Genomic DNA, 16,031 nt, shown 5'->3' on the forward strand with positions numbered 1-16,031 from the left:
ATGGCCCTGATGAAAGCACATGCTCAGCAGGCTCACAGAATAAGAGGGGAGTTTGTACAAACATGGAGGAAACATGATAAATCAGAAAAGTAGTAGAGGGCAAAACCAAGCAGGAACATTGGGCTATTATAAAGATTTGCATCGTTCTTAAATTAACCTTGCCCTAAGTACACAGACTAGCCTTTGTGATTATATTGTAGAAGGTAACTTTAAAGCACTGCAAATGGACTACTTAATAGAAATGTCCTTTGCTTGCTTGGGAACTTTGTTAGGAGTCAGATATTAAAAACACAATTTGAAATTTATCATCTGATTTTTCTTTTGTATTTGTTTTTGTTTTTCTTACATAATATTATCTAAAATATTCTTAGAATCTGGATGCAGGTGACACCAAAGATGATCAAACATTCCTATAATGAAGAACCAGTACCAACTCTGGCAATATTTCAGGTATATTTTTATAGTCTCATGCTGGGAAAGTAATACTGTACTCATCCCAAGGAGAAAGAATAATTATTGGAAGCTTTAGTTTTATTATAGTTCCCAAAGTCTGCTCTGTATGCTTCTCTCTTGGCTGATTGTAATCTACATCTTTTGTATTTAATGAATTAGAAGTGTCACTGTAACAACTTTCTGTAATTTTTTTGTCTTTACTGTACTGTGGTTTGTTGAAATAGAATCTGATCTAGATCTAGTCTATCGATAAAATGGCACTTTTCATCAAAGTGCCTTTCTAAACATATTTTATTATAAAATACACATTGTTATACAACACATATGAAACAAAATTAGAAATTTGTATTTGCAAATATTTAGTGCTTTCATGATATTCATGTTGTATAATGTAGCATGTAGTCTTACACTCTATCTGCCTATAGCTCCAGAAAGAGACCACACTACAAGCCCCCTCCCAGCTTCCCTTGAATCCTAGGATAAAAGACACAGATACACAGTTGGTCAATTTCCACTTGCCTTCTTGGCACAATTGCTGGGAGCTGTTGTCTCCTGCCTGGAAAACACACCCTTATCTATACTGTTAGCTCCATACCCCATACCTGCCCTATTTTTCTGTTACTAAACTCCCCTGACCACCCACCTGTAGGAGCAGCCTGTGTGGCCACTCCATTTTGAGATCTCACATGGTTGTCCAGTTCTTCTCTCACTAAATCATGGTGAACTCCGGTCTCCCTCCTTGCATCTCCCTGCCTGCCTCCAGAGACCCAGAAGTCCTACCTGTCCCTACTGCCCAACAACTGGGTCACGGCTTTCTTTACTTGCACATAAAGAAATAACTGGGGAACAGGACTTTAAATTCAGAACTACTCCCTACATTGTAGCTATCTACTATTTTCTATTTATCAAAATTTCTATCACTAAACCTTGCACCACCTTGGGCGCTAAGTCTGAAGACAGTCCCATGGTCACTAGAGAACTTTCCACGCCACAGGTGCCCTAGCACACCCAGGACCTTGGAATTATTGGTGAGTGGAACAAAACATCTGTTCCAAAACAGCTGACAATGGCATGTGCGAGCAGGAACAGGGACACAGGAAACTGCCACCCTACCCACACCCTACCAGCTACTGTGGCTCATTACAGTTAGCACCAGCCCAGCTCCATCCTGGGAAGAAATTCAGTGAACTCTCCACACAGCAGTCGCCCTGGCACACCTAGGATCTTAGGATCACTGAGGAGAGTTGACCTCCTGAGAGGTCTCTCAACCTAGGTCTCAGGTGAGAGCACCACCTTGTACCTGGGGTCTCTCAGACACCAGTCCAAGCAGGAAAGCACATGAGCCACAGAAGCAACAGAACTTCTTGGACAGGGTCCCTTTGGACCATCATCCTCAGCCAGGAGGGAGAGCAGAGACCCAGACCTCTGCGCAGCTTCCCTGCCACAGGAGAGCTTGCCTGCAAAAAGAGCTCTGACCACTGGGACTCAGGAGAGAGTTGGACTTCCAGCAGTGCTGACACAGGCTAACAGGATCACAGGAGGAACAAGCACCGGCCAGAGACAGCTAGAACATCTATCTAACACTAGAGATTTCCAGATGGTGAAAGGCAAGCCTAAGAATCTTACTAACAGAAACCAAGCTCTAGCTATATATGTAGCAGAAGATAGCCAAGTCTGTCCTCAGTGGAAGGAAAGGTCCTTGGTCTTGTGAAGTTTCTATGCCCCAGTATAGGGGATTGTCAGGACCAGGAATGGGAGTAGGTAAGTTGGAGAGCAAGGGCAGGGGATAGGGTATTTAGTGAGGGAAAACTAGGAAAGTAAATAAAGAAATTTGAAATGTAAATAAAGAAAATATCTAATAAAAAAGTGAAAAAATGTCTATCACTTTATGAAGAAAATAATACATAGTGTTCTCCCTATCCTTAGGTTCTTGTAATCTCTAGCATAATTTTCATCTTGACAAATTTACCAGTGCCAGATATAGAAGTCAAATCACATAATATGTATTTCTGTTTCTGATTTATTGTAGTTAACAGTATTTTTAAAACTCCATTCATGTTTATAGCACACATCATTTATTTTAACTTTATTTTTCATAACTGAAAAATACTTTACAGTAGAGATAACTATGGATTATTTTAAGGAATATATATATATATATATACTTTTGTAATTTTTGATATTCTACCCAGTATTACCAAGGTTATCACTGAAGTATCACTTTGAGATCTTGTTTTTGACCCTTTTGGATATATAAGCTTAGATTTAGGATAGTCAGACCATATGATATTTCAATATTGATCCGAAAAAATATTTCTGAGAAGCTTTTGTATGGAACATGCCCTTTTAGTGTCCCAAGAAATAAAGGAGAATTTTTTTCTCAATATTTAAAACGATATTTTCTGTTTTTATTTTCTTTATTATTCAATCTTATAGATAGGAAAAGGAACCTTATTGACTCCTCTTACTGACTAATGATACCACTAATCTTTTCATATAATTTTTACTTACAGTCACATGAATGAATGATTGAATGAATTGACTGTCTCCTATGTGTGTTAAATTGATGATATGTTCCTTAGTTAGTGGAGATACTTTGGGAAGTGGGTCTGTTTTGAGAAACTAAATAGGGAAGCATAACAAGATCTTTGGAGTTATATTTTGCCATGGACTCTTACTTATTTTCTTTGCTTTCAAGCAACCATGAAGTAAGAAACCATCTTTTGCCATCCTTTCTACTACAATGTTCTACCTTAGAAAACCAACCAAGGAATTAATCTTCTGAAATAGTCATCAAAAATAAATCTTTCCTCTTCTGAAGTGACTTTCCATGCTACTTGTTACATTTGGAGAAAAATATTCTATGGTAGTCATTTGAATAACATCATTTGAGATATGTATAAGGTCTTTTCTTACTTTTAATTGAACTGTATGTATTTTGACTATTCAGTTTTAGGAGTTTTCTCTACAAACTCGAAAATAGAACTGTGTTAAATATATGTTTTGAAGGTAATTTCTTTTAACTCACAATTTGGCCTTTATTTTCTTAAAAGTATTTTTTAATGCACCAAACTTCATTTTGATAAAGTCTAATTGAGAATATGTTTTCTGTTATTTCTCAAAGTTTTGCTGTCATATATAATGACACTTTTGCTGTTTTATTTTCTTGAACTGAAAAAGGATCTTACATTCATGCACTGAACTTTTCTTGATTACAGTGTATGCTTCCTGTTGGTTATAATGTTAGTTTTAATACCATGAACATAACTTTGCATCTCTGCAGGTTGTTCCTTTTCTGGCATGTTGTAAAGGTCAAAAATTGCAACTGTGACCATTAATGTGTACTTATCCCAATTTTGTGTGTTTCTTCATTGCTTTATGTTTCTGATTATCACTCTTGTACTGGCTAAAAGCAAAAAGCAATAACTACTCCACAGCCTGAAGTCTTTGTACATTTTACATTTTCTCTTTTATATAAGCCAGTTCCTTACACAATGTACACACTTATAACTATTTATAAAGTCTTAAAAGATAAACAAATCATTGTCATGTTATTTATCAACTTGTTAAATGAATGACTTCTAGTCAGATTCCCAAAACACTCTCCATTTCCATCAGCATTCTGAACTTGAAGCAGAATTTTCAATTATGTTTAGAATACAAATTTTTAAACATTTTGAGCTGATTTCTCAAAAGTTCCACAAATTGGCCCCATATGCTACTTCTACAGTGTTTTGAAACACATGATCAGATATAATTACAACTTTCCCACTTCTATTAATTATTTCCCTTCCACGTTAGTAAGACACACACTCACTGCCCCCCCAACTCAAAAAAAAAAAAAAAACAAGAAAAAAANAAAAAAAGAAAGGAAAAAAAAAACAGGACCTGAGAATTTGGGAGTTATTTCAAGTTCAACATATACAGAAACATAGATAAAAAGTATTCAAGGCAAGATCTTTTCTTTTTGCAAGGCCTGAAGTTTTGATCCCCCACTTAGATTACAGAGACAGGCAGGTTTGCTGAATTAGCAAAGAAAACCTGGCCAAAATATAGACCCAGTGAGGAGAAAATACTTTGTTCACAGTGTCAAGATTTCTCTACTTAACTCAGATGTTGACTCAACCATGCAAACCAAACAGGGGGAAAATCCTGAATGGCCAATTGAATTCCTATGGAGCTGAAATCTTATTTTCTGTCCATGGTCAGTTATAGGGGCTGAAAATGAAAATCCCAATCAATGCATGGACTGAGGAGCCTCCATGCTGTGACCAACATAAATTATCTTGATCTGCCAAGAGACACAATGCTGATATGACAGAAAGTAGAAAGTATATATGTGCTTAATTTAAATACTCTTAGAAGCTTATTAGAAGTCTGTGGATATGACATTTGCCTTTATAACACAAAGACAGAGTAGCAGGAAGACTCATGTAAATGTTACACATATGTCACATAAACTTTCCAGGAAATATATTTTACATGGATGAAAAAATGCTTTCTTTTTTTAAATTATTTTTTATTAGATATTTTCTTTATTTACATTTCAAATGTTATCCTCCTTCCCAGTTTCCTTTCTTAAAATCTCCTATCCCCTCACTCCTCCCCCTGTTCCCCAACCCACACACTCCTGCTTCCTGGCCCTGGCATTCCTCTATACTGGGGCATAGAACCTTCACAAGACGAAGGGCCTGTACTCCCATTGATGCCCAACTAGGATATCCTCTGCTACATATGCAGCTAGAGACACGAGTCCCACCATGTGTTTTCTTTGATTGGTGGTTTAATCGCAGGGAGCTCTGGGTATACTGTTTAGTTCATATTGTTGGTCTTTCTATAGGGCTGCAAACTCCTTCAGCTCCTTGGGTACTATTTCTAGCTCCTTTATTCGGGATCCTGTGCTACTTCCTATGGATAAATGTGAACATCCACTTCTGTATTTGCCAGGCATTGGCAGAGCATCTCAGGAGACTGATATATCAGGCTCCTGTCTGCCAAATCATGTTGGCATCAGCAATGGTTTCTGGGAATGGGGAATAGAGCTAAACAAAGAATTTTCAACTTAGGAATACCAAATGCCTGAGAAGCACCTAAAAAAATGTTCAACATCCTTAATCATCAGGGAAATGCAAATCAAAACAACCCTGAGATTCCACCTCACACCAGTCAGAATGGCTAAGACCAAAAATTCAGGTGACAGCAGATGCTGGCAAGGATGTGGAGAAAGAGGAACACTCCTCTATTCCTGGTGGGATTGCAAGCTGGTACAAACACTCTGGAAATCAGTTTGGCAGTTCCTCAGAAAATTAGACATAGTACTACCAGAAGATCTAGCAATACCTTTCCTGGACATATACCCAGAAGATGCTCCAACATGTAATAAGGACACATGCTCCACTATGTTCATAGCAGCCTTATTTATAATAGCCAGAAGCTAGAAAGAACCCAGATGCCCCTCAACAGAGGAATGGATACAGAAAATGTGGTACATTTACAAAATGAAGTGCTACGCAGCTACTAAGAAAATGAATTTATGAAATTCTTAGGCAAATGGATGAATCTGGAGGATATCATCCTGAGTAAGGTAACCCAATCACAAAAGAAGACACATGATATGCACTCACTGATAAGTGGATATTAGCCCAGAAACTTGGAATACACAAGATGCAATTCACAAAACACATGAAACTCAAGAAGAAAGAAGACCAAAATATGGATACTTAGTTCCTTCTTAGAATGGGGAACAAAATACCCATGGATGGAGTTACAGAGACAAAGTTCATAGCAGAGTCTGAAGGAATGACCATCCAGAGACTGCCCCACCTGGTGATCCATCCCTTAAACTACCACCAGATGCAGACACTATTGCAAATGCCAACAAGATTTTGTGGAACAAATACTTTCATCATCTAAGAGATACCTAGAGATTAGAGATGTAAACCGATGACTCTTGCCAATAATAAGTGAGACATTGGGTGTCCTGTGTTAACATACGACCAGTAGAACAAATGATAAAAACAATCTCTAAAATTCAAAATGATTTAAAATCACAGCACATAAAGCAATACTAAGACAAGGAAGGAGTCTACTTATTAAATTAAAAATCCAAATACAGGGCTGGAAATAGCACTTCCTGCTATTTGCAGATATCTTAGGGTTTTCACTGTTGTGAGGAGATACCATGACCAAAGCAAATCAAATAAAGGACAACATTTTATTGGGGCTGGCTTACAGTTTCAGAGATTCAGTCCATTATCATCATGGCAGGAAGCATGGCAGCATCCAGACAGACAAGGTACTAGAGAAGAAACAGGGTCCTATGTCTTGATCACAAGATAGGCAGGAGAATAATTCTCCAAGGTTGAATGAAGCTTGAGAACTAGGAGCTCTCAAAGCCTGCCTACACAATGATACACTTCCTTGAACAAGTTCATAACTTTTAATAATACTGCTTCCCTTGGACCAAGCATATATTTATATATACCACCACAGCAAAGAACCCTAGTGTGGTTCCCCAAACCCACAATACTGCTCACCATCATCTTTCATTCCTGGACCGCTGCAGCCATCAGACATTCATGTAATGAATATACATATATACATATACAAACATATATACAGATAATGTAAAAATAAATCTTTCTTTGTTCTCCAAATATGATCTACAGTTATCTAGCATGACAACAAAAGCACTATAATGAAATTAAAAATCACCACTCACACTAAGAAAGAAAACAATCAAAACTAGAATGAGAAAATATAATCAATTGATAACAATGGAGATTTTAGAGCAAAGAAAATGGCTATAGATAAAAATATGCATAACTCCATCAGTTTAAGTAAATTTTAAGTAAGCTCTTAGGTATATAAACAGCACACAAAACTGCTTAAGAAAATTGAAAACATTCTTACTCTCTCTTTAAGCTTTCACCTCTCTTTCATACTCTCTAATTCTCTTTCTCTCTTTCCCTTCCCCCTTCTCTCCTCTTGGCCATGACTGGTCTGTCTTTCTCTCTTTTATCTTCTCTCTTTCCCCTTGCCTTCCTACAATAAAGCTCTAAAACCATAAAAAAGAAAAGTGAAAACAAAAACTAATAATTTGGAATGAAAAGGAGACATAAATTTAGTTGTGCTGAAAAAATAAGATAAAAGACACACACACACATACTCCAACCCTTGTTAGCAACTTGTATAGAGGGCTATAAGGTAACAAAGTAATAACTGCTAGATCACAGCATCAAATAGCAATGTCTAATTGATATACAAAACATTCTATCTCTTAAAAAGAGAATAATATTTTAAAAGTACTTGGAATATTCATTAACCAGGATATGATTTATGAAGATTATAACATATCTCAGAAAACCTAACATATTGAAACCATATTATTTATGTAATCAGGACATTATAGAATAAAGCTAGGTCTGTAAGAAAGGAAAAGTAAGTTAGTATTATAGTCATTATATAAATTAAACATTAAAGCAGAGCATGACTAAGCAAATCAAGAGAAATGATTTGTAATAACACATATAATGATGTAAAATATTATACTTAAATACATAAAAATAAAATAATTAAAACAATTAAAGGTAAAGGATCAAATGGTTAAGATGAGGATATACTAAAAGGAAACCTGAAATTATAACCTGAAATTATGAAAATACAAATGAAGAGTGTTTTCAATTCCTGTCTTCTAACACAAAAAGAACAAAATATATCTAAAATACATTAAAGGAAAGAAATAATGAAGAGAAAAATAAACAAAATTGAATACAGAAGATTAGATAATATCAATGATATTATCTAATTAAAGGTAAAGGATCAAATGATATTTAGATGATATCAATGATATGGTATATGTATTTCTTTTAAAAGAATAGCACATAAATTTCTAGAAAGACTGAGAAAAACAAAAGAAAACAAAGCAAAGCAACAACAACAACATCAAAAACCTACCATATTGTCTCACTGCTCTAATTCTAGGTTTTGTGAGATTAAGTTAGAGTAGCCAAGACCAAGACACTGTAGTCAGTTTAGGCTACAATGGTGACCCCTGTCTCAAAACAAATAAATGAACAAACAGGAAACACAAAAGGAGTCAAGAAGATAGAGAAATCATGAAAATCTAGGATAAAATAGAAAGTTTCACTGCAAAGCCTAAGTCCATTAAAATGATTAGAAGGTATTATGGCCAACTTTATATTTAGCTATTATATTTATATGTTAGTTTGAATATGCTTGTTCCATAGGAAACGGCACTATTAGGAGGTATGGCCTGGGTAGAACAGGTTTAGCCTTGTTGGAGGAAGTAGGTGACTGTGTAGACCTGCTTTAATGTCTCCTATTAGTTACTCAAGCTCTGCCCAATGTAGAAGAGTGTATTCCTTGCTGCTGTTGTATCAAGATGTAGAACTCTCCTTCTCCAGTAACATGTCTGCTTAGATACTTCCATGCTTGCCACCATGATGATAATGGACTGAGAGTCTGAAACTATATGCCATCCCCAATTACATTTTACCTTTTTAAGAGCTGCCTTGATTATGTCACTTCACAGCAATGAAACTCTAAGAAAATTTGGTAACATAAATTTTCTAATCCCTTAGTCATAAACTACCAAAAATTATCTTCATAGAAGTAAATGATCAGAATAATCACATAATCATAAAACAATTATTTTATTTTATTTAAAATATTTTAAAATCCCTCCCAGAAGTAATATTTAGGCCCACATTATTTTTTGCACTTATACCAAATATTTTTATTCAGAAAGAAAAAGAAAGAGAGGGAGGGAGGGAGGGAGCCAGAAGTAATATTTAGGCCCACATTATTTTTTGCACTTATACCAAATATTTTTATTCAGAAAGAAAAAGAAAGAGAGGGAGGGAGGGAGGGAGGGAGGGAGGGAGGGAAAGAGAGAGAGAAAGAGAGAAAGAGAGAGACATATTATTTTAGTGAAATATCCTAGCAAGTTTATATAAATTTGTACCATTTAAATCTTTTTTCCAGAAAAAGGGAAAAAGGAACTCATTCTATAAGCCAGTATTAATCTAACATTTAAAAGAAAAATATAAATTAATATTTGATTGTTTGTATCAATGCATAGATACTAACTTATGAAGACTGGAGAGATTCACCCATTGAAGACTTTCCTGCAGAGTGTGCTACCCAGAGGCTCATAATAGCCTGAAATGCCAGTTCCAGGGGATTTAATATCCTTTTCTGGCTTCAGCAAACACCATGAAGGTATGCGGTTAACATACAAACATGGAGGCAAAATGTTCATGTTGGGAGTTCTTCTTGTATACTTTGTATTCAGATGCTGGCTTCTTTTTACAGAAATCTGGTTACAATTCAGAAGCTAGGATTGTCAGAATTATTGAATCATATCCTGTATCAGTTTTGTATAAAGCATGCTTCTCAATTATTTTTGGTTGTTAATAAAGAGATGATCAGACCAATGGCTAGGCAGACAAGGCAGAACTTTCGATCCCATGGAGAGAGGAAGGAAGAGAAAAGGTGGTAATGAGGCAGAGGGTCCAGGAGAAGTCAGAATAGGCAGGTTGCCAACATATTCATCATGAAGGCACACATTGAGCAAAGCAAGCCAGGGCAAGACTCAGACTGTAAGTAACATGGAACCTGTGGATGGGAATTAGATAACATAGCGGGTTAGAATAAATGAATTTCTGTCCAGTTTAGTCTTTCTGCTTGTTAATAAAAATACCAGGTCTCTGTGTCTTTTTCAGGAGATAAACATGTTAGAGGAGGCATAGAAACATCCTACAATTATTTGAAAATAAAAGAGAGCATAGGAAATCACCCAAACAGTTATTATTAATACTCATTCACTTAAGTAAAAATAAATAAATAAAATATTTGTAAAACAGATAATAATAATGATTACACATAGATACTTTCTTGAGTACTAGTAAAATTAGAGAAATCTGAGTAAGATTGACACTTTATGTCAATATCTTGGTAACAATATTGCACAAATGCACAAAATATCAATTTGGGAAAATGTCAAAGTATATAAATAATCTCTGTATAATATGTTATAGAAATACACATCAAATTTTAGAAATATGTACCACAAAATATCTATGAAATTATGAAACATAGTAAAAACAATATTGGATTAAGTGGTGTCAAATCATAAAATTGTGTGGTTTGAGAATTTTAAGATACCACCAAGATCACTTGAATAAATATTTATTTTACTGGTGAGGAACCAGAAACCTACATAAACAATTTCCATGATTATAATGAATGTTGGTAAGAGAGTCAGAAAACCGATGTTTTCTGTTCCTACCAAGTATAAGCATGGGCCTTTTGCATTTCATTCCATATCATTTAGCTTACTTCCTTATCTACAAAGGGCAGTAGAATCATCTCAGGTGGTTTTATAAAATTGTCCCTATAAGGAACAAGAAGATAAACTGCATGTGAAATTATTTTTAGAACTATGAAATTATAATTGCTCCACAACTATGAAATTCAATTATAATTATAGAAGTGATTTAAAAAGATAAAGCCATAGAAATGAGAGCAGTTGCAATGAGGGAGATTTTTTAGAATAGATTTTTTTTTTTTAGCAGAAAGCTTCCCCGTTTTATTTCAAAGCTGTGTACACTTTATTTGTTATTGGTTTGAAAAGGGTATATTAAAAATGTAGCTTTTTATTTATTGACTTAGCCCCATAATAAGCTAATTATTTTGTTTTACTAAAATCCCCATTATTTGGTTTCATATAATATTGTGTATTTTAAAGAATACAGTTAAAGCACCTTTTTCAAATAGTGTTAGTGTCTATTATCTTCCACTTTCAGAAATATGCTTATGTTTTACAGCTAATTGCTGCTAAATTATATTCCTAAAATATGAGTTTTTTCACAAGATATGAATAGTCAGGTTTTTCAAAAATTCAGAAGCAAAATGAATACTTCAATTAACTTATTTTCATTGGATTTAATCTATAAAATCACCAACTTGTATATGTAGTACGTGAAAATTTAAGTAACACACTTACTTCCTCTTTTTCTACATACAAGCCATGGGGCAAATGTAATAATTTTTTGTGACTTATCGAGACACCAGATCACTCTCGTTGTTCCTATTTTCTAAATTAAATGAACCATAATGATAGAATTTAATTATTTTAAGAAGAGATGAATCAGCTTAGTATCCTATTAACCTCAAAGGGTGCAGGGCTATACAAATTGCTAAGTAGCAAACTTTCTGCCATTAAAAAGTACTTATTTCAGGATTAAAAAAACAAAAGAATCTTGTTGGTATTCTATTAAATAGCTCTTTATGAAAATAAATGTAACATTCTTGGCATTTCTACTATCCATACCAAAAAAAAAAATCTGTTCTAGTCAACTATTTGTAAAGTGAAGGTCTAGCAGCCACTCTCACCCATACAGTTTGTAATATACAAAACTTCCATTACACTGGTTGTATTTATTTCCAGGGGTTAAATATTTAAAGACAAGAAGACCTAGATTATTATATTATTAAATTTACTTTCTCTTGATTGAGGTATGCTGTAGTTTTAAATACATCTTCATACCTGAAGTAACAATAGAAGAAATTATGTGTAACTGTTCAATCATGAATCCATGCTACTTCTTGGAAACCTAAAAATCAAATAGAATCATTCAATAGTCTAATTAATAAAGTTTGGTAATCAAAGTGCAGTGTATGCATTAAAGTTTTACTTTTCCACTCCTACAACTTCCATAAGCCATCTCACTTCAATAGCCTTTATACTTTTCCATAATATAATTCATACTTTCTATATAGGTGAATTTAGTTGTTAAGACATTAAATGTTAATATGTTCAAGCCTCAAGAGTTTCAAAAGGTGCTGTGTATAGGTTTTATTGATATTAAATTTATAAAAATTTACAGCTGTAAATAAAATTTAAAGCATTTAAACCTCATGTAGAGTAAATCATAAAATAATATTTTTGAATGCTCTGAATGCTGGGATCTTAAAGAATTTAAACACAGAAATATATAACGATGAAGGCAGCATATATAGATTTTTAAAAAATATTGAACTGAGCTATGAATCCTTGTAGGGAATAGTTGTATTTCTTAAATGCTTCAGCTTAGGCTGTGATTTGTAATTCTATTTCATTCTAGAGTTATGCTGGTCTTTAAAACACTACCAATATACTGAACGCAATGAAAAAATACACTCAACTTATTTTATTAACCCATAAGCAGTATTTGTGGGAATTATGTAAGTGTGAGAAATAAAAAAGATAAATCACAAAATCTCAGGCAAACTAATATGGGATGTTATATCACAGTGGAAAGAATAAAAATGCATGTCTCCATTATCTGCTAGCAAAACCTCTGGTGCAATATAGTATAACATATATTGAAATACATATGTGTTGAACTGAATTACAGGATCTTCCATTTCCTGATAGCATATCACTTGACAAATTATTTAGTTATGGTTTTTAAATCTGTACATTTGGGGAGATAATAATACTTATCTTTAAAGTGTATTGTGAGAATAAATAGTTAGGTATTATACTAACAGTACTGGCACATATCAAGTAAACAAGAAATATATAATTGGCCATATTCCAATTCCTTTCTATCTATAATTTAAAATAATTTGGATGATCTACATAACATACTGAAGGGTTGAACACTGCTATCTGATGAACTAGAAATACCTTTTACTTATTGGTTATTTTATTTATTAATATTTCAAATATTATCCCCATTCTCTGTGTCCTCTCTGCAAACCTCCCATTCCATCCCCTCTGCCTCTATGAGTATGCTATCACCAGCCTCCCACCCCTACTCCTGCCTCCCTACCCTATCATCACCCTATGCTGAGCACCAAGTTTTTACAGGACCAAGGACTTCCCATTGATGACAGTTAAGATAATCCTCTGCTAAATATGCAGCTGGAGCCATGTGTCCCTCTGTGTGTACTCACTGGTTAGTGGTTTAGTCCCTGGGATCTCTGGGGGGTCTGGTTGCTAAATAATATTATTTTTCCTATTGGGTTGCAAATCCCTTCAGCTCCTTTACTCCTTTCTCTAACTCCTCCACTGGGAACCCTGCTCAGTCTAATGGTTGGCTGTAAGCATCCACCTCTATATTTGTCAGGTTCTGGCAGACCCTCTCAGGAGACAGCTGTATCAGGCTCCTGTCTACAAGCACAATAGCATCCCCAATAGTGTCTGGAATGGTATGGGATAGATCTCTAGGTGGGGCAGTCTCTGAATGGCCTTTCCATCAATTTATTCTCCATTCTTTGTCCCTGCATTTCCTTTAGACAGGAACAATTCTCAGGTAAAAATTTTTAAGATGGGTAGGTGCCCCATCCCTCAACTGGGGGCCTTGCCTATTTACTGGATATGGTCTCTGCAAAATAGCAATCTAAAGAGGCAATGAAATCACCATCAAAATTTCAACTTAATCCATCACAGAGATAGAAAGAGCAATTCTCAAATTCAACAATAAAATAACTTCTACTATGCCTGGCCTCAAGCTGTACTACAGAGCAATAGTGATAAATACCTCACAATATTGGTAAAGAGACAGACAGGTCGATCAACAGATAGAATTAAAGACACAGAAATAAACCCACTCACCTATGGTCCCCTGATCTTTGACAAGAGGCCAAAACCATCCAGTGGAAAAAAGACAGCAGTTTCAACAAATGGTGCTGGTTTAACTGGAGGTTATCATGTAAAAGAATGCAAGTTAATTCCATGGGTATTTTCTTCCCCTTTCTAAGAAGGATCAAAGTATCCACACTTTGGTCTTCCTTCTTCTTGTGTTTCATGTGTTTTACAAATTGTATCTTGGGTGTTCTGAGCTTCTGGGCTAATGTCCACTTATTAGTGAGTGCATGTCATGTGTGTTCTTTTGTGATTGCGTTACCTCCTTTAGGATGATATCCTCCAGATCCATCCATTTGTCTAAGAATTTCATAAATTCATTGTTTTTAATAGCTGCATAGTACTCCATTGTGTAAATGTACCACATTTTCTGTATCCATTCCTCTGGTGAGGGACATCTGGGTTCTTTCTAGCTTCTGGCTATTATAAATAAGGCTGCTATGAACATAGTGGAACATGTGTCCTTATTACAAGTTGGATCATCTTCTGGGTATATGCCCAGGAAAGAATGACCATCCAGAGACTGCCCCACCTAGGTATCCATCACATAAACAACCACCAAACCCAGACACTATGGCAGATGCCAACAAGAGCTTGTTGACAAAAGCCTGATATAACTCTCTCCTGAGAGGCTCTGCCAGTGCCTGTCAAATATGGAAGTGGATGCTCACAGTCATCCTATGGATGGAGCACAGGGTCCCTAATGAAGGATCTATAGAAAGTACCTAAGGAGCTGAAAGGGTTTGCAGCCACATAGGAGGAACAGCAATATGATCTAATCAGTATCCCCAGATCTCCCTGGAACTAAACTACCAATCAAAGAAAACACATGGTGGAACTTGTGTCTCTAGCTGCATATGTAGCAGAGGATGGCCTACTCGGTCATGAATGGAAGGAGAGGCCCTTGGTTCTGTGTAGGTTCTATGCTCCAATATAGGGGAATACCAGAGACAGGAAGCAGGAGTGGGTGGTTTGGGGAGCAGGGGGAGCAGTGAAGGAATAGGGGATTTTAAGAAAGGAAACTGGGAAGGGGGATAACATTTGAAATGTAAATAAAGAAAAAAATTAAAAAACAAAAATTAAAAAAAGAAGAATGCAAGTTGATCTATTCTTATCTCCTTATACAAATCTCAAGTCTAAGTGGATCAAGGATCTCCACATAAAACCAGATACACTAAAATTAATAGAAGAGAAGGTGAAAAAGAGACTCTACCACAAAGGCATAGGGGAAATTTTCCTGAGCAGACCACCAACTTTAAGATCAACTATTTAAAAAGGGATCTCTCAAATTAAAATGCTTCTATAAGCCAAAGGAAACTGTCAATTGGACAAAATGGCAGCAGACAGATTGGGAAAAGATCTTTACCAATTCTGTGTCTGATAGAAATAACCTAAAGCTACTTCATGAAACAAAATACATTTCATATTGGACAGTAGCTAGAGTAGACAAATGAGAGCCTACTTAAAATTAAGCCAGGGATTAGGATTTGTTTTTTGATTTCTGATTTTTTATTGGGTATTTATTTCATTTACATTTCCAATGCTATTCCAAAAGTACCCCACACACTCCCCCACCCATACCCACTTCTTGGCCCTAGAGTTACCCTGTACTGCGGCATATAAAGTTTGTACAACCAATGGGCCAGGCCATCTTCTGATTCATATACAGCTAGAGACAGGAACTCCGGGGGTTACTGGTTAGTTCATATTGTTGTTCCACCTATAGGATTGCAGATCCCTTTACCTCCTTGGGTACTTTCCTTAGCTCCTCCAATGAAGGACCTGTGATCCATCCAATAGCTGACTGTGAGCATCAACTTACCTGTTTGCTAGGCCCCAGCATAGTCTCACAAGAGACAGCTATATCTGGGGCCTTTCAGCAAAATCTTGCTAGTGTATGCAATTGTGTCAGCGTTTGGAA

This window comes from Mus caroli, chromosome X (assembly GCF_900094665.2).
Source record: "Mus caroli chromosome X, CAROLI_EIJ_v1.1, whole genome shotgun sequence".
NCBI classification, from domain to species: Eukaryota; Metazoa; Chordata; class Mammalia; order Rodentia; family Muridae; genus Mus; species Mus caroli.